This window comes from Lonchura striata, chromosome 10 (genome assembly GCF_046129695.1).
Source record: "Lonchura striata isolate bLonStr1 chromosome 10, bLonStr1.mat, whole genome shotgun sequence".
In the NCBI taxonomy this organism is placed as follows: Eukaryota; Metazoa; Chordata; class Aves; order Passeriformes; family Estrildidae; genus Lonchura; species Lonchura striata.
The window spans coordinates 19724291-19749491 of NC_134612.1; the positions used below are offsets into that span (position 1 = coordinate 19724291).

General features: G+C 37.2%; 1 protein-coding gene across 7 annotated transcripts in view; it reads right to left on the reverse strand.

The window, feature by feature from the left end:
- Positions 1-25201, reverse strand: part of LOC110477604 (uncharacterized) — a 271546-nt gene that overhangs the window by 89985 nt on the left and 156360 nt on the right. The gene's annotated exons all lie outside the window — the stretch shown is intronic.

Here is a 25201-nt window from a genome sequence, read left to right on the forward strand (position 1 = left end):
CTATACCTGGCCTCATAGTATTTCTTACACTTTACAACTTACATATAATAATGCCTCTCTTACTCTGTAACCATACAAAACGTATTTTCCTTCACACATAACATTATAAATGCAGTTCCTACTGAGCATATAAGAATATCTGAAATAATTCAGCTGCCTGCTAATTTTTTACAAAAAATTCTTCCATTTTCAAGCCTCCATTTAAACAGTCCCTGTACTTGCACCACATCACATCTCCAGCTTTCACCACGCTCAATTCAGAGATCCCTCAGTTAAAATCCACTTTGTTTTTGCAGCACTTGCACTGTGCAGAAAAGAAAATACTTCTAGGAGATCCATTTACCCCTGCACCGACTATTTTTATGTTTCAACCTCACTCCTTTTCCTCATACTCCAGTTCCCATATTTTCCTTAAAACCCCAAATAGTCTAGGTAGCCACAGAAGTGATTGTTCCTACCAGTTTCTTTTCATCACTTCTGCAATTGACCAATTGACAACTGATTGATGGTTATCTTTTCACTTCCACAATGAAAGAAATTACCATCACTATAGCTATGTACAGTAAATGCCTCCAGAGTAAATTACATGATTCTAAAATTCTCCTTAGCTCACTTAGTAAAACATCAACACAAAAAGTTTCTTTTTTGCCTCTCTTCCTGTACTGCAGATTTGGCCTTTCCTGTCAGCTTCAGAAAAGAACTTGACAGCTTCTTTAAAAAGAGGAGTATAAAAGAACTTGAATAAGGGATGGCACAGGGCCGGGCTAAGGCTTCCATTCTCTGCAAGTGGCTATTCTTTGCACTGAAAAAAAAATTAGGCATGTGAGCACAGATAAGCCACATAAGAATACCCCAAAGAATATTCCCAGTGACCTTGAGATTTTGCTGCAATTCTGTATCCATTCTCTGCTGGAACAGCTTCATGAATTCTGAACTTCAGAATGACTAACTTATTTCCAGAATGTGAAATGTATTCCTCGTAGGGAGAAAAAACACTCCCACAAAATTAGGAGGGGAAAGTATTTGTCACTACAAAATAAGATAAATTTGTCCTTGGATCTCTGCAATAGTTCAGATGTATTGGTAAGAATTTGGTTCCATTCCCATCACTGGTTTTAGTGATGTTGAGATGAAAGATAGATGCAATTCTATCTAAATTCATCTTAATTTTTTCACAATTTTTAGCTCCTGCATGGAAATATAGTGTAAACTTTTGATTGCTGTACAATTAAGGGCAGTTTTCAGAGCATTAAATATACCAGTGATATTTATTTGTTGGTTTTTGTTCCTTCTTGGAGAGCACTCTAAAACTGAAACGAAAATAGACTCATCATAGCTCATTATTTAAATAAACACTAAAGGAGAAATGCTTTGGGGTGGCCAAAGGATTTTGTAATCTGTTTACTTTGCAATAAAAGATACAACTGCTCACAGATCCTGTCCAGCTCAAGTTGCAGCCTTTGCAAGCTTCTATTACTTTCTGCAGGTTGATAATCTCGATGAGATTTTCACACTTCAGGCCAGCACTATCACTGCTTTTAGCTATAGGCTTTCCTGTGTTTTGGTTATCAGCAAACATCAGGACAGGGTGGTCTTCAAGTCCCCTTCACTAATTTGTTCAGGAAAGGAGTTCTGCTGGAATTTATATTATGCCACCTTGGATGGATCCTTCCTGAGAGGAGTGGCCATGATGGAGGAGTCACTCCAGATCTAAATAAGACATGGAGAGTAGATTATATGCTTCTCAAACATTCTTTTCTGTTCTTTTATCCCCTCCGAGTCTATCAGCAAGGTTAGTTCTGGACAGTTACCCTGTACTGATTTCCAAAAGAGAGGGGCAAACAAGAATCAGGAGAGATTTGATCTGAAATTCCCATACTCCAACAAAAGACCAAAGCTCAACCAAAAGAAGACTAACCATGGTCTGCAATTACCTGTTACTGAAAAGACTTCTGAGTGTAAAGGACCCTTTTTTGTGAGGGAAAGAAAGGTATAAGAAATTACAGAAGATAATGTATTGCAGTTGGTTTACCACTATTACAGGACTAGCAAGGAAATTCTTGAAGTAAAATTCATATTGTTCATTTCTTTCATTATTGTTACTTTTTCAAAGAATTCTATGCCCATGTACCCATATCCAGGGAGAAATAGCTGGTATTAAAATCAGTAAATTACAGAGTTAGTGTACTGCTGTGCTAACTAGATGAAAGGAGGATAGCTGCTATTAATGTACAAAAATACGATTTGAAAAGGGACAACAGAGAATAAAAAGGAAATACATCAGGTTCATCTTTAGTTAATTTAAAATTGCACTTTAAACAATTAACTGCAATTATTATACAAATTTGTGCTGGAAAGAACTGTACCAAAAATCAGCTACAACTGTCTTAAAATACATTTTGTCAAAGTAATAATTCCTTTCTAGGAAACACCTTTGTCCATATATACATTTGTTCTTAAATATTTCACGCAGTCATATTTCCCAGCCCAATTATCTTTTCAAAAACAAAAAAGGCTCTGATAAGCAATTATAAGACAATCCCTTCCCCCAAATATTTACTTGTAATATTAATTGAGCAATTTAACCTATGAGATTAAATGTTAATATTTTTGAAACAATATAATATTCTTGCTTCCCAGCAAGAAAACAACTTAATGATGCAAGGAAAGAAGGATACAACTGATTTTCACCCAAGCAAACTTTAAACTAGAGGCCTTGAATGCTATTATGTGCTGCTATACACATGTATTTAAACTCAGCTTTTTATTAACCTGCATGATGGCTTGACAATTTAAACAAGAAAAAGCAGAATAAAGTTTTTAGTTTTGCAAGTGCAATTTCCAATTTTTCTAATAGAAAGACTAATTTCAAACCATTTTTGCATCACCAGATCTCAAGAGCACAGCTTTTCTGCGATGCCTGACATGGGTTACTCACTCAAAGGTGAAAGGAAATTTGAAGAGTAACCTTCAAATCCTATTATGTCATAACTACTTCCCAGGAGAGGTGAAGGAGACAGCAGGGACTATGTGTATAAAACCACCTCTTTTTTCATTCTCTTGTCTCTGGGCACAGGCTTTTAAGTATTTGTATAATATAGGATCTCTGCCTTTTTGTTGCCAAGCATTCATAGTAAGTACTCCACTAAACAAAACAAGAGTTTTGAATAGAAGCCAGAAAACCATCTATCACTTCTGTTTTCTTCCAGGTTGCTTCACTGGGTTTTACAATTGATCTAAACCAAATACGTGTTCTATAAAACACCTAATTTGTGTACATCAACTAAAAGGGAAAAAAAAATTGAAGAAAAAGCTTAATTAGGCCAAAGTTTAGGTTGGGATTCATTTAGACAATTCAAGGATCTGGTCATTTCCAAGATAGCCATTACTTGTGAAGAGAAATGGTACAGGAATAGCAAATATTTTAACTGCATCTTTGTGGAGTAGATAAGTAAGCTGTAAAATGACTTCTCCTAGAGGGACATCAGCAGACCCTTTCATGTCACAAGGATAACTACCCAGCAACTGAACTTTCTATAAAGGAGCTTTGAGAAACCAAGGCATTACTCTGCAAATATTATGGATTTTGTTACAAATACTATTATAAGAGATTCTATCTAAATAAACCCTTTTCCTGACACCCATCAATATGATTTTTGAATGCTTTATAGGCATCAACTCAACCAATATGACAGAGACTAGTGGAAAGTCTCTCAATATAATCTCTTACAAAGCCCTATGAAATTCAGACAGTAGTCAGAGCACTTATTTTAATGTGAACTGATTTTTAATCATAGTAAAGTACTTGAAAATTAACATATCCTTAAACTCTCTTCACTGTGTCACCATCTCCATCAGAGCAAGTGTGCTTATTCTGCTCCTTCTGTGTGCTGTGTTTGAGAGTCTGAGCAGAGGCAGCACGTGGAGTGAGGAGTTACCAATGACAAAGCCAGTACAGAAGAGGTGGAATGTCTTCAGGACTGCAGCTTGCCTGGAGATTTCACCAGCTACTGGGTTTGCTGCTTTCAGGGCAGGCATCACTGTTGATATTTAACATGATGGTCCATATCAGGTCCCATGACATAATAAAGGTTCTTAAAGACTGACATGGTCTCTGCCACACACATGATGAAATCAAGGATGCTTAGACAGCAAGAGGACTCGAGCTCAGTGCGTAATTCCAAGGCATTGCTAGTTAAGATGTTGAGACCTGGATTAGAGGAGTGGATAAAAGTATTTGCATCCACCAGGCATTCAGAATTCCTTCTGAACATCAGTTTGGAATGTGCCGCTTCCCCCTCATAGGAGAACAATAGTCTTTGGGACCAGCAACCCTAAATTCTTTGGTTTTGAGTGATATTATTATAAAAAAAACCACTAGAAGCAGCAGAAGGTAGTAAGCACGGACACTGCTCCTTACAAAGCAGACCATGAAAAACCAACTGAGCAGCAACAACCTAAACACCAAAGCTGACCCACTTGGTGGGTTTGTTCTTCAGAACAATCTGTTAAAAAAACCCTGAACAACCAGGAGCAGAACAACACGTTCAGAGCCTCAGAATGTACTTTCTAATGGGGAACCGGAGTTCTCTAATGGGCCAAAGGAGGAGGAACAGAAATGTATAGAAGCAGAAAACCTGACCATTTTCCTCTAATCTCTGAGACTCCAGAACAAGCTCATGTGATGCATGTTGAGGAGGAGCACTACAGCAACATAACAAGATGCAACAATGTAGGGAACTAGAACAACTGAGTATTCTGCCAGTGGTATTAATCCAGGACACAGAACAGCAAGGCCAAAAGCTGGAGAGTTGGAGGCAACTCTCAAAGTTCTCAAAACTCTCAAACTCTGCCAAGAGAAGCTGCACGACCATTGTGTACACACAGAGAAGCTCAGCAACACAGGTGACCTGAATACCTGAACATAACCAGCACTCATTGCCAAGACAGAGCTGTCCAAAAAAACCAAAAACCAGAACAAGATCACACAAACTTTGAATTTCTCAAAAAAGAAGGGTTTTTTGGAAGTGCCAAATGCAGAGAAGTGTCAGCTAGTGGAATCACAGAATTTGTGAGTCCTGAGTGATTAAAGAACAGAAAGAAGGTCCCATCTGTGAATGACTAGCAGGAGAGTAATTTGCAGCTTTGGAAGAAGAAATAAAAAAAAAAAGTAATTCTGATGCCATACAAATTATTTGAAAAATCACAGAAGTATAATGGTGATAGGATGGAAAATAAAATATATTGCAACCAATAATTCCACTATATTACACCAAATAGATGCATAATATTACATATTCTATAGAATATAGAGTGGAATATGTAATATTCTATGTAGAATATTACAAATTCTACTCTTTCCTTGAGCAATAAGACCCAATATTAACAAATTCATACTGCATGCTTTAGGTGGGGATGTATTTCTTCTCTGGATAGTTAAAATGGCTTATTTGAAATTAATTGTGCAGAAAAGTGCTAGTTTTACTGACCAACTATGAATTCAATTTCTTTAAATTAAAAGTGTATATGCAATTTAAAACCTAAAATTAGACATTTTAATCCCTATTTAAAACCAAATAAGCAGAATGGGGTCTGTGAAAAGCAAGCTCTTAAACCACTTAATGTGGTTTAAGATATTAATAAAGTTAATAAGATATAAATAAAGTTATAAATAAACACATACACAAGGATGAAGAAGAGAAGTAATATGCTAATACTGCTGAATGTTGAAATGGAGACCTGGGGTTTGATCCAGCACCTCAGGAGTCACAAACACAGAGACAAGGTGATCTCCTGTGCACAACTTGCTCTTTTCTTTGGACTCAAAACCACAGCAGAACACAGGGTCTGTGACATCTTATCGAAATTATGAACCATTTCCCTGTAAGTTGTCCTGCAGTGACTGAGAATGTGAGGTTCTGCCCTGTGCTTACAACCCATGGGACAGTCCTACACAACTGCACTTTCTGTAAAGCAAAATGATAAAAAATATTTGTTTTGCGTATTTTGAAAATTAAGTTTTATACAGTTAATACCATGTAAGGTGCAAATAAATAGCATCCCAATTGGATGTTAACCCAGTTGTCTGATAGGTGGCAAAGGAGATGTCAAGAAAAGGGGATGTGCGTTTTTATAAAAGATAAAAATATCTGTCGCAAAATTGCTGTAACCTTTTGTCTCCTAACCACATCTATTACTAAATTATTGAATAATCTAATGCACAGTTTCCTTCATACAGCTGAAGCAATTCAAGCTTGGTATGCAAAACAAACCAAGAAGACAGAGCATAATTTGACATTTTCACATGCTTGGCATTGAAAGCAAGCTCATTTGGTTTTTTTCAGGAGTATTTGCATTCTTGGAGTACACCAGCAGTGGCTATAATGTGTGATGTAAGTGTATCATAGAACGTGTTTATTATAGCCATTTCTCTGTAGCTGCTACAAGGGAACCCCTTTGAGGCTAGATAAAAGTTTGCCAAAAATAATATTCAAATATCCTTTTAATCAAAACAAGATAAAGAGGAGATTAGTGCCACCAGTGTCAACACTACCACTTCCAAAACATATGCTCAAATAAAACATGAAAGCTTTAGGGGATTGGTTTTGCAAGCTTCAGTAGCTCACACTTCCTCTCTTTTCCAACTCTATGTATTATTAAAATGCATCAGCTGATGATGTGTGTTAATGACAAGCTCCATCCTCAAAGGGTTCTAATTCATTAAAGGGGATGATCAGACTGTAATTCTCAGAATTGAAAACAAAATATTTATTTAGATTATTAATGATGAATTTTATTTCAATGTAGAAGCTTAGATTCTTTTAATGTAATTTAAAATAAAACAATGAAAAAGTATATTGGAAGGTAAAAACCCACATAAATATCAAGCAAAATTTAATTCCCTATTAAACTTAACAGCATGAGGATTTTTCTCCATAAAATATCAATTTTTCATGATTATGATACATAATAAAGATTGAATGTTTTCTTTAATTCTAAATCTTGCTGTTTTTCCTCTCCTTCCCAGGATAACAATTATAAATTATATAATTTTTTTCTTTTTACTTCCAACTTGTTTAACTTTTAGCTTTTTGGAGAGAGTGTAGGGCATTCACCTGTCATGACAATAATACCCACTGAATTTTTATTTAACATATAGAAATTTACATTCTTCCTCTGCTTTGACAAAATTTTATTTGTACAAAATCTAAGGACTGGATGTAGAAATTTCCAATTAAAAAAGCACAGTTTCTGATTTGTTGTGGGAAACCAAACTGACAAGAGTGAGAGACATTAATTCAATTCAGTGCTTGGTGAAGTTGCTGGGAGCTGATATATGGAGTGTATCTTTCCTGTCTATCACCACTGGAAGAATTTCACAAAAATGCCAATTTGCCAATGCAAAACATGCATTTGATGGTTGTATGGGGTGGATTTGGCCACCAAAGGCTGCTGATAAAAATTAAAGCAATACTTAAATTTGGAGAGCATTGGGCACATAAACATAAACTGACAGTTAACTACTTAACCAGGCATGTGTGGTAGTTGGGATTGTGTCTTTTGCACCCATGAAATTATTTATATCACAGGTTTTCCTTGGGAATCCAGCCCAGACCTGGGGACTCCCATGCTGAGTTTAGCTGACACAAATCCCCCACGGCCAGGCAGAATCTGGGGCTGCTCACTGCCATGAGCTTAGAAACAGGGGAAGAAGGCATCACTAGCACAAATCCCCAGCAGAGAAAATGGATTACTGAAAAACAGGGATGCAACTTAAGCCCAGAGATCTTTCCAAACATCTTCCCCAGGACAAAACTGCCATTCCCTCCCAGGGGGTTCTATCCAGTGGAGCTGCTCATCGAGCTGCCAGACTGCACTGGGTCACTGCTCCACGTTTGCCACTGTCATTTCTACCCCACAGATCCAGAGTGCAGGTGTTCCATTGTTGCCCTGATTCTTAAGATTTTCTGAGTTTACATTCTTGTAGAGAACTTTCTCACACAACTTTCTGTAAACAGTCTATTGTTTTGCATTCCGCCATAGAGGTGGAGAAATTTGATGTACTGGTAGTTTGTCCAATGTCATTGGAGAGATGGCACATTCACCCTCCAATCCACTGTCACCTTTGGAAAAGTATAAATGCTGGAGTCAGAAAATAAACTTCCAGCGGCTCGCGTCGTACTTTCACATGTCCTGTAGTGACATTCCTTGGCACCATGGGGCTGTGGTGGCACTGGGAAAAGCCACACCTGGGTCTGTGCTGCAGAGCCACATTCAGGGCCAGTCCCCAGGAATGGGTGCCAGCAACACAAAGCTGAAGCTGGGAGCACCCATCACACCAACTGCTCTGATGCTTAGGGTGCATGCAGGGCTGAAAACATCTTACTGAAAAGCACAGCCATGTGAAAGAAAAGCTAGAATATTGCACAAATTTTAACAAAAGTTAGTCTTTAGCCTGCTCTGAAATTCCATGAGAACACAGATTTTGGGCACACTTATATAATTTCATCAGATGCTTCCCTTCAGTGACCTCAGCAGCATTTAGATGAACACCTCTCTTGTTTGAAATAAAGAGGTGTCCATTGGTGGAGTGATTCGTGATGGCATTTGATGTAGAAGAAGCTGCATTCTTTATGAATAGCCATTACAGACACCTTACTCTGGAAATTTGGCATGCATTTAAGAGAGAATAAGTGTTTTAAACCATGGGTAGCAAAAATAAAAACTTCAAAGAAGTTTACAGTATTTTCAGAAATCTTTACTGAATTCATCTATATTTACTGAATAAGCAGAACACTTTAAGCCACTTTACTCTTCCTGTGACCAATACCAATTTGTTACTAAGGGTTTCCAAGGCAATAATAGAAAATACATAATGCCTGTACTAAATACATGCTGCAATTTTGAAAAAGTTATATTTAACTAATGCAGTGCATCGGGAAAAGCACAGTATTTGAATACACCTTCTAATTTTCACTGAATTTGCAATAAAAAAAATTAACTAGGTTAGCCACATTACACCAATTCCAATGGCTTTTAGTCGCAGAAACAGTGGCATTGGATAGGAGACTTTCTTGAAGGTTTTGAAATATGATCTTTTCACTATTTAGTAATCATACCCATAAAATTTGCTTGTATCAAAGTATGAAACAGATTCTAATGTGGCTTTCCCAGCCAGGAATTATCCACCATTAAGGTAATTACTAGGGGAGAACTAAATTCACATTAAACTCCCTGACATACTATGCCAAGAAAGTCACTGAAAAACTCTTGTTTACTTATATACTACTATATACTCTTTTCAATCTTGCTTTTCATATCAGCAGCATTAGTACAAAGTACAATTATTAGAAAAAGCTCAAAGCACAAAGCTGCTTTTTGAACAGCACAATTAAAGTGAACCAGACATAGCTCCAGATCTGCAACAGAGGGGCAGAGACAAATTAGAGTTTTAAGGAGGAAGGTGGAAAAGGTACTTTGCTGCAAGGAAGGGCAACAATGAAACTGTTCATGAATGGCATCAAATTACTTAAACTTACAGTACATGTGACAATTTATTTACTATAAAGGTAAAGATTTATTGTGCAACACCCCTGAGTTTTAGTTCATCTTCACACACTTAAATTACAATTTTCTTCCTGTGGTGAACACACACATCTCACAGTTTGTTCACAGAAGATCACATATCCTCAAAACCATAGCAGATCATTCATTACCAAATGTCTGTGAAAATGCCTCTCTAACCTGGCAAATCTGGCTAAGCAGCACAAGAGGCTAAACCCCACATTATATCAGGCAAAGAGATGTGTGTGTACACAGACTCCAACAGCTCCCAGGTGCTGTGTTCCAGGAGTGCTGCTCGGCTTGGATTCACCAACAGGAGATGGCATCTCCAGTGCAAACAGCCTGGACTGCCTGGCTTTGGGCTGAGTTATGGGGACTGCTTGCACAGGATAAACCAGCTCATTTTCCTGTGAGATGCTTCCAACAGAAGATTTAAGAGTCCTTATTTTCCTCTCAAGCACTGAGAATCCAGATGAAAACTAGGCTGAAAACCTTCACCAGAGGTTTTTGATTTAACCATGCTGATGCAGCTCAGGTTTTAGCATGTATTTATGAAGGACATCAAATCCTGACAATTTTTCAGCTCTTTGGTGAGGTTAAGTTAGCAACTTGTCCAGGGAAAGTAAATTTTTGCCCTCATGGTGGCAGAGAGAAACTAGAAAATACAACCCATTGGACAAGACAAAAATAAAAGTTACTGTGAAAATTTCATTTTGTTATTAAATTAAATTACAATTTTTGAGAACCATAAGGGACTTTCCCATGTTTTTCACCTTGTGCTGGCTTTACCACCAACTTTCATGTACAGAAGACATGTAAACAATATGGTTGTGTAAGCAGATACCCAGATATTCCACCACACCCCAGTACCCAGTGTAAAAGTGAAGTTAGAAAGGAATTGCCTTTACTTAAATTTTCCTGAAAAAAGTTATTCACTTGCAAGCAATGCTTTTAGTCTAAACACAGATTTTCTTTGAAAGAAATTGAGCATTTACTGTGAAAAAATTTAGAAAATAATTTTCAAACCCTAACTGGAGTTAAAGAAACTTTACTAGAATTTAGTTTTATAGCCAGTCTTAGTTTCCTTATTGAAAGTGTGTCTCAGTGTGGAAGTGCAAACAAAATATTTGGTTTTCAGTACTGTCAATGCTCGCAATTTTTAATTACAAAATTCATATGAAGTCTTTTCTCAATTACTTTGCAGCAGATGAACAATGAATTTAACTCACAAAAATGAGTACTTGGTAAGTAGCGTGTCGAAACTGTGTGTTGGGGGTTTTGAATTTTTATCAGTTATCCATGACTTAAATGAAACCAATCACTTACTTAGATCTTATTTTACAAATTTATTTAGTATACAAGATAATGAAAAAAAGGACTTTTCTGTTTGTAATTATACTGTTATTAAGTGGCAAAAGCTACAGTTGAATAATAAGATTTTTCTTCATTTAGCAGAAATATTTAAAAGTATGCTTGGATATTTTATTATTAAAAAAGCTTAAATTAATTTCTAAAAGTTATAATTCTGTTACTCTACTGCAATGTTCATCACTGCTAAAATCACTACAAATTCAATACTTAAATTATGGCTATTAGAGTTATACAATTCTCTCATACATTTCATGCAGCTGTTTCAAAGCAGTTTCCAAAAAATAAGTTTAACACAAAAATAAGTTTAACATAATAAGTTTAACTTATTTTTTTCCAAAAAATTAGTTTAACAACAAATAAGTTTAGCTCAGAGGAAAATTTAATTTTAATCATCTCAAAATGAGGCAAAAGTTTGCTCCAGGTCAAACAAGAACAGGGAAGAAAATCTGGCAGTCTTGGCTCTCCATCTTTTCTTTACATTTATGAATCTACATTAATTTATAAGAAACATATTTAAAAAGAAGGTCTGTCCTACAGCAATTGTGTTAGCACTAAGAAGTTCAAGAGGTAACACAGACCCCTAAATTCTATGCACCATCTCCAAAACTTCTGTCATTCCCAAATTAAAGTCATGCCCAACTCAGGATAGTGCAAATTAAAATAGAGATGCAATTCTTTATATCTCTGTGGGCACTGGTAAGAGATTTACCAGTGGAAAGAAATGTTACAGCTTCTTGGACATGAATTTTTGTGTCATATTTACTCTGTGTTCAGAAATCACAACCTGTCAGCACAAGCCATTGAAATTCTTCTGAAGAACAGGAAGAACCCAAACATTTCCTTCATGTCAAAAAACCACAAGAGGGCTTCTATCCCTAGCAATTAAAAAATGGAAGTGCATTTCCTGACATGAGTTTTAATTACTGTATGGGGACAAGTGACCTTTTTCCAGACAGTTCAGGGGCGACTGTATGAAGGACCCATTTCCCATGAAACCAGCCACCAAAGATTTCATCAGACAAAATGATAATGAGCTAGTGCAGTTGAAATGAGCTGATTAGTTTTTCCCTCCAGCTGCTGTTCAATTAATGAACCACTTTTTAAAATTGTGAAACGAAGTTCACTAGTCATCTATTTTTATTTTCTTAAATTGAAAACTGATAAATGAATTCAGCCTCTTGGTGACACAAACAAAAATAGTTTGAATTTCAGATCTTGAAGAAGGGTTAGGAATTTGGAAAAAAAAGGCAGTTTTAAAAGCAGTGTGAATATTTAGCAGCAAATATTCCTAAAGAACTGTTAAAATACAGATGATTGAAGTAACAGCCAAAAAAAGGGATGCAAATGACTCTTAAATGAAAGGTTATAGAGCACGAGAGGTGTTTAATCCAAATAACAAACTGTTGTTGTCAATGAAAGATCTGATACAAACCGATTTAGATAATGCAGAAAAATGAACACACAATTTGACAGCTACCCTGGATTTACAGAATCATGGGATTAAATGCTTTCCACTTATTCAAAGAGGATTAGTCAGGATACATTTATTTATTTAAAGCAGATCTTTTACAGAACTAAAGAGTTTACAAATGATATGGAGTGATGGAAAATAGAAAATCCATATCAGCTTTAGCTTCTATCATTCAGCCACAGATGGGAAACTGCTTACTACCAAATACATAAGACAGTGCATTAGCAAAATAATAATAATAATATTATTATTAATAAATTTGGTGTAGTCTTAAACTATTTAGTCAAGGAAAGAAAACATTAAAACACTTGCACAGGCCATTAGCAGAGAAAGACAATAAAATGTGACCACACTAATGAAACATCCACTACTAGAGCTGATCCTGGACAACAGAGGTGCAAATCAGGGATAATGCTGGTAGAACTGCTATAGCTGCAGTTGGTCTGAGATGGAAGATATGAACCAGATGAGATTGGGAAGCAGGATTCCTGCCTACAAGTCCAAGAACAGCTGAGCACTCACTGCAGGGCACTGATCAAGTCACTTCTCAGTCCCCATTTCTGCTAAGTAGAGAAGGTTTTAACCTGAAAAGCACTAAAGTTTTAATTAAATGTCAGATAAGTGATTTAGTCTTATAGTAAAAGCTTCTCCTCAGGAGCAAATAATAACAGCAACATTGTTTGAAAGTTTCTGCCTGTGCCAGAATTATGTCAGAGCCCAATTTTCGTCACTGTTGAAGTGTATTTATCAGCTCTGGCAGTGCTTTGTGCTGGCTCTTGCATTCGTTTTCATCACCAAGGTGCTGAAAGTCAAAATCTTATGTTATTTTTTTTGTAAGAAAATCTATACATTAGAGGCCAAACAAGTGAGAAATGCCTCTAAAGATGACAATAAATGGAAAATAAACAGCTCAGGGTAACTGGAGTGTTTGCAGGTTCACAAGTGAAATTTGCATTGTAATTATCAGTTTCTGAACTCAATATATTTAACATCCTTAGTGTCATCCCTATGTTGCTGTGTTTCAAGCACTCCTGCTCCTTCTTCAAAATTAAATCACCTTCCTGGATATCAATTCCAGTTATAAATGTGAGCAGGTTGCACAATAGCAGCTCATAACAATATTTGTGTAGCTGGGGAACGGTGCTTCCCTTCAGAACATCCACAATCCATATGCTTCTTTTCCTACCAAACCCCAGGCATGCAAGAATGGTCTGAAGAATCAAAAAGGGAAAAAAGGAAGTAGGTACCACACCTCCTGTCTACCCTCTGCACGTGACTTGTACCAAAGAGAGTGCCTTGAAGACAGAAATAGGAGCTTTTTGAGCTAAAATCAAAACTGGTCAATGTAAGAGCCTTCACTAAATGAACTACATGCAGTTTTAGCTACTGTGATGTACCTGATTTAATTTGCATCACATGAAATGATCCAGATAATGACAGTGACCCCTGTGCCTGCTCATTTCATTTCCCCAAACTGCTGGGCCTATCATTAACCAAGGCAAGATAAGATAACAGATGGCTGTGAATTAATCCTATCTTCAAATATCAAATGCAAAAAAGTGTCTCAATTAAGACAAATTAATTTAGATTCAGCATTCTAGAAACAAGTTGAAATAGATTTTGTATCCACTTCAGGGTACAATAATGAGTTTATAAATGAACTCACACTTTCTTGCTGATGTCGATAAAGCAAAAGCTGTAAAACTTCCCAAATGTGTTACTTCAACCATTTTGCTCAGATTTGAAAAAGCAGATGTGGGTGGACCTGGAGATTTATTTAAATGTTGACCCTAACTTTATGAAATAAAGATGTAAACAAACAATATGTAAACAAATGTAAACAAGCAAGACTTGACAATGTAGACACTACTTTGGGGAAACGATGACCTCATTGTGATCACTCTGAATTTTCTATCACTCAAGCAGATTTGTGAACTCAATCCAATCCTCAGGATTCCTTTTATAAATATTAATTTTTTTTATAATAACTCTCTAGGGGACTTGTATACCTATGTAATAAATACATACACCTGTATAGGTTGCTTTCTTGGAATATATGCCAGATGAAGAAGAGAAGCAGGGGCATTGAGAGCAACAATAAGAATTCAGGAAGAGTGAAACGGTGAGGAAGCCACCTGCTTTGACATGCCTATGCCTGAGCCTTATTGTTTCATAGCTGAACTCTTTCTGAAACTATGAATTTGAGTCCTTTGAGCTGTCTGTGGTAGACAATGCTTCATCGAGGAGCTAAGTGCCTGCAGGTCACCAGCAAAACACCAAACGCTGAAAAGCAGCTGTGAAGTACTTCAAAAAAGAACAGGTAGACACGTACACTCACAAAGCTCCTCTTGTGAAGATGCATCCTATGCCAGCAAACAAATGCTGCTTCTTTTCTTCTCTCTAAAGCCCAGAACACTCACAAAGTGAGAAATATTCTAAATGCTACACATCCAGATGCATGAATCCTACTTACATTCTTCTTGACGGGTAAAAGTGTCATAAGGAATCGTCAGCACTTACGACTAAGTGGTCAAGTACCTTGTTTGGTGAACAGCACTCCCGGTTCTCCTCCAAATATTCATAAGTGCCACCCATGCTACAGACATCCTGGCTGCACAGATTATAACTAAGAATCCACCCTTTCATTCCAGAGAAATTCAGAGTACAGCAAGCCGCCATCACGAGTGGAATATAGGATATCTAATTCTGCCAATGAATTGCGAATTTCACAATCTGAAAATTGTACCTTGTGACTCAGTGATGCCACACAGAAATCCTGTTGTTTTTCACTTTCTGATTAAAGTCCTGCTGCCATTGCAGGCATTATCCCCCCAGATTTCTCTGAAGACTCTGATTCTCCCAGATATGAGATACTTCTGCCAATTTGAAATAGGTATAAAAGGACCTCTCAAGGCTCTGTCCATGTCTCCATAATACATGGAATCAGTAAAAACAAGACAAATTAGAATACTGTATAAAATTCTAGGATGAAAGCTGTGACAGACAGGAATGTTCTTCTGTCCCAGTCAAATTACCAGATTTTGCCTGAGATTTTTATTCTTATTGCTTTCAACAGAGCTGTTCTTCACTAAAGCCACTTTTGTCTGTTACTTCATTCTCCTTATCACTCCTGCTTCCCCTGCTGCAATTTTATTGACTACATTTGTCTTATGCTGGATTCCCTTTCTTGTTTAAGTCATTCACTCTGATTCTACAATTCACTCTTTCTCTTTACCCAGATGATTCAAGCCTTCGCACTTTTATTCCTGAATTCCTTTTGACGTTACTCCAAGAATTCTGTAATCAGTTATGAGAAAACATTGATTTCAGCAGGACTCAATATCAGTGTTTTATCAATATCTATCTTGTTTAGCACAAGATCAATTTTCCTTCCACCTCTATGGATAAACAGATCTAAATGTTCACCCAACCATGCAAATACTGTACTTATTTCATTTGAATTCTCTAGAAGCTTCATCACACTATGGCAGTGGGTGCTATGAACTTAAATTAGAAAAACAGTTAGAATAACTAATATTCAAAGAGGATGTGAGTGAACAGTATAAGAAATAAACAGTCATCCACAAGCAGATGAAGATCCTCCTCTTTTCCATGTGGTGCATGTTGGTGTTTTTCCAGATGGATGTTATGTGAGAGCCCAGTGAGCGAGTAGTATTTGTTATCAGCAATTATCTGATCACAACTGACATGCAAGATTTAGTCTTAAAACTGGAGAACTCACTACACAGCCACAGAAAGCAGTATTAAGTTGGTTAATCAGCTGATTTCTATCTTCCCACACCAAAAAGAAATAAAAATGCCTCTTTACATATTCTCTGGTGAAAGTAAAGAAAACCCTCCAAACTTTTTCAAAACGAAGACATCTTCAAATCTTTAACACAATGGAGCAGCTGCTACTGAGTTTCCTTGATGGGTATATTCTGTCATTAGGGAAATCAGAGGCCCTGCTAAATACCTTTTTTGTTTGGTTGTTTGTCAGCTCAAATACTGATTAGGTTCTCTGACAACCACATTGTTTGCTTGCAAAAATACAGGGAAAAAAACCTTCACTTGCAACTTGCATTCTGTAGAAGTAGTGGATACACTCAGAAATATTTTGTTAAACTCATTTACAGTAGAAAATTTTACTATTATTTAAAAAAACAATGTAGAAAAGCTCAACATACATGATTATTTCAGTATCGCTGTGCAAAAATGATATAAAATCTATTACAATACTAAATCTAAAACACATAGTAAACTTGCAAATTTTACTCAGGAAATACTAAGTTTGCAATTAAAGTATATTTTGAGTGAAACAATACTGAGTTCTGAAACTAAGCACAGTATTGAAAAAGATGAGTCAGAGTATGAGCTACTTGACAAAAGAAACTTCAACAAAGAGGAGTTTGTGACAGAAGGGTAAGGGCCCTTTTTTATCTTACCATAGCCTTGGATATAAATCAGAGCTGACCAGAACAATAGTATTTACATGGCAAGCTGTGAAAGCCTAAAGAGAGATTTCTCTACCTTCATCTGGAAAAACCCACATCCAAACACACCATCTGCCATGGCCTGCCCAAAGCCACTGTGTCCTTGAGAGCTGTGGACATCCAGAGGCACCACCAGCCTGCAATTAACTTGCACCTTGCTCTGCTGATACTCAGCCTAGAGGGGCACGGGTGTGGACACATATTGTGCATGCTTGCACACAGTCACATTCCAAATTATTATTATTTTTAAACTGCAATCCCACAAGTCAACAGGCTTCAGATCATGGAATACATAAATATTACTGATATAGTGATAGTTATAATACTGATGATGGAAAATATGCAAAATTATCTGGGCAACACTGTTTTAATAATAAAATAAATAAGAATATATTCTATCTAATGTCATAAATACTAAATATGCTCGCAATGAAATGTTGAAATTTCTGACAGCAGAACTCTGACAGTGCCTGCAGCTTGTTAAAACTTTTAATGATACATTAAAATTTGACATTTGGAAATGTCTTTCCATTTGTCTCTGGAAAGACAAGAAGGAGAGAATGTCAATATAACGCTGAAAAAAGGGCCCTCATATTTACTTAATGTATATGTTATTCTGTACAGCCAGTGTTCATAAATATGTGTCTACACAGTTTATCCCCCAGCAGGGAAGAGGGAATAACAGTATTGCCACTACAACTTCTTGTAAAAGAAATATGTGGTTTACTAACTTCATTACAGAAAGCATTGAAGCATGTTTCAAAAGGGACTCTGAAATGGAAGGAAGGCAGGATATGATGTTAGCTAAAAATTTAATAGAACAGGGTTCTGCAGTTAGGAGTTGTGTTTTTCATTGAACATGCAACAGAAAAAATGGAGATAAGAACAGGGGAAAAAAAAGAGCAAGAAGAGCTCAGAACCTCGAAACCAAGAGATATTGACATCAGGAAAACACAAGACTGCAAACACAAGATTAGTTGAAGGTGGTGTGGACATCACTGATACAGGAGTGAGAGGATGGGATGGCATCTAGGATAGACTGATAAAGGAAGAATCAGAAATAGAAAAAGATGAGAAACCTTCATGGCTTGCTCAAATTGGCTGTGAAGTTTCAAACTAAGGCTAGGATTGGTTTCCAGTGCATGTCCTCCTGATTGCACTGATCAGTTCAATTGCAGGGATTCCTCCACCCCTCACACCAACCTCCTCTGCTCCTCTTGGAGGTGAGATCTCTACATGGATTTAATGTATCACACAGGTAACACATATCCAGGTTTTGGAGCTAGAGAACAAATGCTTAACCATTTTTGCCACCCAGTTTCTCCTTCAAAACCTACAGCTGTGATCTTATTTTTTAAGATTTCTTTTTTGTTTTCAGTGTTTCTGAGAAGTACCAGAACTACACTACCAAGAAGACTGCATCTTGAATTTACCCACAGCAGTAAAATGGGGATAGAGCAATGCCAGCATTTTCAGAATTCTTAGTCTTGACCTAAGAGTAGGATAGGGTGTTTATCAGGTCAATATTTGACCTGTTTGTGAATCTCAGCTGAAGCCCACAGAAGTGGCCATTATGAGGGCGATTCCAGGCGCAAACATCTGCCTGGTTCACACTAATACAGTGTATTTCATAGTGAGCAAGGAATAATTTTTGGGTAGTCAGGACAGTAAGGTACAAAGCAAGAATAAAAAATTTTAGATCCGTTCTTCCAATTTAATTTAGGAGACAATACATGTGTTCAGCAGAAGTCCAACCAAGTACAAACCAAACAATCCATCTGCACTCCTTACATTACCTCTGTTTGAAGAATTACATTCAATGAAAGTGTTGAAAAGCAGCTAAAGATGTCAAAAACATTTACAGGCTAAACAGATCCCAGCTCAGATAACTCCATTTCAAATAATCTAAATTCATCCCCGTTATCACTTAAGTGAGCATCACGGCTGTTAGCAAACCCTAGACAAATATGCAGAATTTTGTTTTTCCTGTCATGCTGAAGGTTATCTCCCCAGTTGCTCTGAAAAATCAGGTGACAACCATTTCCCGTGATGCTTTAAGGGCTGTCAAAATGTCCATCAAGCTGTCACCTGACCAATCGTTCCCAGGCTTCTTTTAGACTTCTCGTATGATAAATTGAAAGGCACTATTATCTGCCTGTTGTGAAGAGGAACTGCTTAGGCTTTGATAAGATATCACCAGTCCCAGGTGAGAGGAGGCTGACAGCACATCAAGACAAGAAAACACATGGAAACAGTGAACACAGGAGCAAAAGGTTTACAAACATCTGTTGTCATTATTTATTACCCCTTTCCTTGGTTTTAGCTCTATCCTTGTCCTATGTCTGTTTAAAAAGAGACTTTCCTTTCTTCCCAGACAGCCTTAACTGCTGCTATTTTTAAACCAGTTAGTTGTAGAATGAGAAATATTTAAAATATGAAAGATGTCTTTAATAAAAGGTTGCACTAGCTACCTTTTCTGATACATGTTGCTTTTACCATCATTATATTTGAAGCTTTATATGCTTCTCATGGTGCAATTATGTCATAAGAAAATGAGAAACCCTGTAAGATATGAAGGCATTTTTAGCTCCACACTTATTTTTTTCATTGTTACCTTGAGACCAATTCACAGTTTCTTTGCTGATATATCAGATCTGTCCATGTACAAGTATCCAAAGTTAGCTGAAGATAGCTCAGAGCCTGAACAATATGTTGTTATTTATTGTGGGCTGTCAATAAAAAGAAGCTGGTTGCTAACATCACCACCTTGTGTACAAACATTTGTTTGCATGCAATTTTAAACAATTTTAGGCAGCATCACAATTTCATTAGACAGCACTGCAAAACCTTCATTGAACAAAAGAACATTTAAATAATGTTATCACTAAAAATATATTTGAGTCCTTTGGGTTTGTTTGACTACAATCTTACGTTCATCTGAGTTAAGATTCACAGCAATTCTCTATACCATGTGGACAAACTCAATTCACTGGAGTAAGCAGTCAAAAATCCACCAAACAGAATTTTAATGGTGGTAAATATACCTCCAAAACCACTAATAAAGGTAAGGTTCATAATTAAAGTACATTTAGCTAATTTCTAAGGCCTCTTTTATAATTAAAGATTCTATTAAAAAATAATGGATTATTACATTTTGAGGCACTTACAAATTCCCAACATTTAAAATATACACCTAATTTTAAAAGTGAAAGCTCAGTTCATCCATAGCTACAAAGCACTCTGATCAATAAATATGATAAGATACTCCCTTCATGAGCCAGGTGAAAAAGGTACAGATATAGTAACCACTGAACTCCATAATACCAAGCTGATTTAGACAGGATGGTTTCTTTTATCCCTTTTCATGCAGAAAATCAGTTAGTGTCAAGTGTAGGAGCCAGAAAAGAAAAACAGGAATGAAATAACAGGGCATTTTCCCAGTCTCAAATGAAAAATTCTACTGAGCTAAAATATTCTCTCAGTTATTTCTGACCTGCTGGCTCACACAGCAGCACTCTCTGGGCACTTTTCAATAAGAAAAGCACACAGTTCCTTTCTCCAGGTCATTATAATGGAAAGATGTGGGAATATTGAAAAGAAAGAGATGGTATACACTGAGTGGCTGAGGTGGTGGCTGACTATTTGGATAATCACGTTACATTAAACCCATATTCCTTCTGTTTTCTCTAATCTTCGAAGGAAGAAGCACCAGTGCAGTGGAGGAAGGGACTTTTCACATGGTGTCAGGAAAACAGTATTGCATGTAGAGACTGGGGAGGAGAAGCTGTGCTCTGCACAGGAGAAGCTGATAACTGGGCTGTAGAGGGAAATGGGTTTGATTAGGCAACAGCAGGTAAAAAGGGCAGGGCTCAGTCACACAGGGCTCAGCACGTGGACAGAAGGTTTCAGGGTGGTGCAGGACAAAGCTGTGGAGGGTTTCAGACAGGCACAACAGCTGGATGACCTCAAAAGTGGATTTGCACAGCCAGGTGAGACTTCAGGTTAAGTGCTGACATGTCTAGGAAGCTCTGCTGAGGAAGAAGCTAAAAATGAACATACTACTCACTCCAGTATTTTAGTCAATAAATATTTGAGTATTTATTCTCAATAATGCATTTAGCATTGATCCTGCAGTAACAGAACTCTCTGACAGAAGCAAAAAGTCTTCTGCAAATAGAACATTTAAAATTGCTTAGATAATGTAAATGTCAGCCTTGAGCTGTGGCACAATAAAATACTCTGACCACCGGGGTTCTAGATTTTTCTCCACTGACCATTTGGAGTTTGAAGACAGAAAGCAAACATATGGAATACATAAGTCTAGAGCTTTATATAAATAAATAAATTATGTTTACAGTGAGGAATTATTTAAGGAGATTAAGGCAGAGTTCTTTGTTAACAGTTTGGTTATACTTTGCTCACAGCTTGTTGCATTTATCTCCTGATGGGGAATTCTGTCTGCCCAGACTGTAAATGAAGAACAGGACTGTGAAAAAGCATCTAATCCTGAGCAGCTCCATACATGCTGCCTCATCCACTCTGACAGAGTCCCAGTATTCCAGTCCTGCAGCTACTTAAATATGCAGCACTTTGCAGTGCACAACACATGCTTAATAAACCATGAAAAAACATCATCAAATATCTCTTCTGTATTTTATCCCCTCTTTAGAAGTTCTTTTAACAAATACAGGAAGTGTTACCAATATGATTGAAAATGGAACTGATTTGCTCTTCTGATGACAATAACTGCATTTGCCAACACTGTTGACGTAGCATAGGTGACTGCTAGGGAGCTGCCAGAATTAAAAAAGGAAGTTAAAATAGGAGAGAAAAGAGCACAGAGAGGTAGAAGGCCAAGGACTGTAATGATTGAGGAAAAGTTGGGTCAGATCATCCTGAGGGACCAAAGTGGCATAGGAGAGACAGGAACTGATTGTACAAGTTGAGTCTTCAGTTATAAGGAAATTTCATGGAACATTTTTTTCAAAGTTCAGCCTAAGGAATTTGGGTGCAGCCACACAGGAATACTCAACTAAATGTCACCAGGAGTTTCCCTAATCTCTGGGTCATTCAGCTTTGTTGAAGGAAGAAGCTGCTCAGCCGTGGAAATACAGAGCTCCCACTGCATTGCAGACACTGTGGCCATCACGTGTACCAGAACAGCAGCCCTGGGCCACCCCTCACTCTGGGGTCCAGTTTCAAAGCTGTGTGGTCTGAAACAGCACAATCTCCTCTTTGGAAGGAAGAGCCAAGCAGCTTCCTGCAGCCCAGAGTCCCTCCATGGACCACCCACCTGAGCCAGGAGGCGACCAGCCAGAGGTGATGTCTCAGTGGCTCCAGAGGACAAGGCAGTAGCTTTAACCAAGGGCACAGAACACTGTGGGTCACCCGGGGTGTAAAGTGGATATTGCTGGGCTTCAGTCACTACTAACCCTTTCCTTTCTCTTTTGCAGTAAATGCAAGGCAGATTGCTTTTGTCTCCTTGGACAGGAGACTACCTTGACTGACCTCACATTAATCCTGGATGGTGAAGCCTATAATGTTGTCAGACATCTCAAAACAGCTGACAAACCCTGATTTGGTATCTCCAGTATTTTTCCCAATACCCCATCATGTGAAAACATTTTTACTTTGACAGATCCTTCTGGGTTTACAAAACCTTCTGAACTTTTGCAAGACCACATGTACAGACAGGATGTGAAAACAGAGTACAGTAGAGTGTCAGCCTTATCAGGGAGGTAGGCCAAAAATCTTGCAAGAGAGATGGTAACATCACTGAAAATATATGAGAATAAGAACTGCCACCCTAAGTAACCTAAACCCCTCAATGTTACTACTTTTGAAAGGCTCTCTCCTTTTGGACCTTGGCCCTGCCTATGTGTACGAGTAAGTGAATGGAGGCAAATGTAATAGGACTACTCATGCATAAAGCTGGTCACATGCATTAACGCTGGCAGGAACAAGGACTTTCTTTTCATACTTACACTAGAGGATGGCAAAAGAAATGCTGCTCAAAGAAATCCATCAACTAATTCAAACTCTAAGCTAGCTACTTCAGAACCTCATACAATGGCCACACTCAATGGCTCCATTGAAGACCTGGAGACGAAGTAAAAACAGTTTTCTTTTTGAAGAACATTACGGGATCAATATAGTGCTGTGGATATTAGGAAAAGTCACTTTAATAAAAAGGAAATTGCACATAATGTAACAAAACAATTGCTATTTGGAAGCTCCTGAAGAAATGGAACAATGTAATATGATATTTCTTAACTTCATTTCCCATCCATTGCAGAAAGCATAACAATAAAGTTTTCTACATAAGCAACTTCATGAGCTGAAAGAAGAGAATGTATAATTCCTTTCCTTGGACTAAGCCAAAAGAAATGAAGAAAAAAATTGATTCTTCTCTGTTAGCCTCCTGTGTAAAATTTTTCTCCTTATCATCTCATCTAGTCATATCTTTCTGCAGTTTGAATTACCCTCTTTTCCTCAATCTGGTAAGGCAGTGAAAGGATGTTTGTTCTGCTAATTAACTTTATTACCCTGATAACTCCCTGCAGCCTTTGACGAAAACAATTACCGTTCCTCCTTTTTTTTTTTTTTTTCCCCACTGGCAAAAAAAGAGAAGAAAAAAAAAAAAAGAAAAAAAAAAGACGACTATTAATTAGAAACGAGGCCCTGGTCCCTGCCATGTTAGCCTGCCACGTTCTCAGACCCTCGAGCGGGATAGCATTACATTGTCAGTAGTAATTTAGCTCTCATCTGTCTCTGCTAATTATTGTCACATTCATCAAATTCATCAACAAAAGTGCTCTCAGAAGGATTGCATATTTGCAGTTAATACAGCATAAACTGGTATTACCCATCACCACATTTGTGATGATGAGAGGGACACAACTTATTCATCCCTAATTAGAGCAAGCTGGGTAATTAATTATACATTCCGCCTTATTACTTCTGAGTTCCCAGATATTGTTTGTCTAAAAAGGGGGAGAGAGAGGAAGAGAGAGAAGCCTGAAAATTAAAAAAAAAAAAAAAAAAAAAAAAAGGGAAAAAAAAGAAGGGGGGAGAGAGAGAGGAGAGAGAGAGAAATGTGTGATGTGTTTTGTCACATGTGCTATGCCATAATTCCCACCTGACAAACTAGCTGAATCAGTAGAAAATTGCAAGTTGTCAGCAGCAGAATAAACTGCTGTAATAGCTGATTAATGATCAACACCTGTGACAGGTGCTACACGGGACTGTAAACTTGGTGTGATTAACAGTCACCGGACGAATAAATATTAGTGACAGTCAGTGGAGAGCGAGTTTGTGTGTTTTAACAAATCTCACACATTACAGTTACTGATATTTCCAGTATAGGCACTTTCTTTTTGGTAATTATCTCACAACACTGGAAATGTGTTTTAAACCAGAATGTTTGTTTCTCTTATCTTTATTTCAGAGTTTAAAATGATGTTTTGACAAGATGACCTTGCAGAGTTCCCAACCATGGACAAATTTAGAATAGTCACAAATAACTTTGCTCGATGTCCAGCTCATTGCAGCAGTCCCAAATATCCTTTCAAGGAACTTCAATATACAAATATATAAGCCTACAGAGATAAAAAAAATAAATATTGTAGAAGTATATTAATTTTTGGAGCTACATTTTCAAAGTGTGTAATTCTAAGAGTCATCTCAGTTTTGTTTAGCATGTCAGTGGTCATGACATACATGCCCGCTGCAGGAAATCAGTATTTCTTTTATTTACCATCAAAGATGCATGAATTTCTTCTGAAGGACAATTTCATTCTTATTAATTTAGACTTAGAAAATTCTCTTTACAGTGGGGCATGAAAGTTAGCCATTTATGTGATTGCTTTATGCTCAGCACAGCAGTATTTAATCAATTCCTAGATACAACTAGAGCTATATCAGGATACTCTTCGGGTAGCATAAACCACATTTTTCATCTTTGTGCATGGTTACAGATATACTGATTAGGTAAAATATATATTCTTGTGCAAAAAGGCATGTATTAGAAAGTGAAAAGACATGAACACAGACTCAGAGAAGCCAATAACTGCAGATTTTGCCAACAATCCAATGTCATTCTCAAACTCTAAACGTGCTGTAACAACACTGTCTTCCTCTAGCAAGCCTTCACTGAGCCAGGAAAAAAAAAAAAAAAAAATCACAAGTCATGACTTCAGTTTTGCCTATGCATGTGAAAGAAGCTAATTGTTGGTCAGATATATCTAATTCATCACTCTGTCCATGTGGCAGCTCAGCTATGTTTTGTATTTGGTCTGTTAGA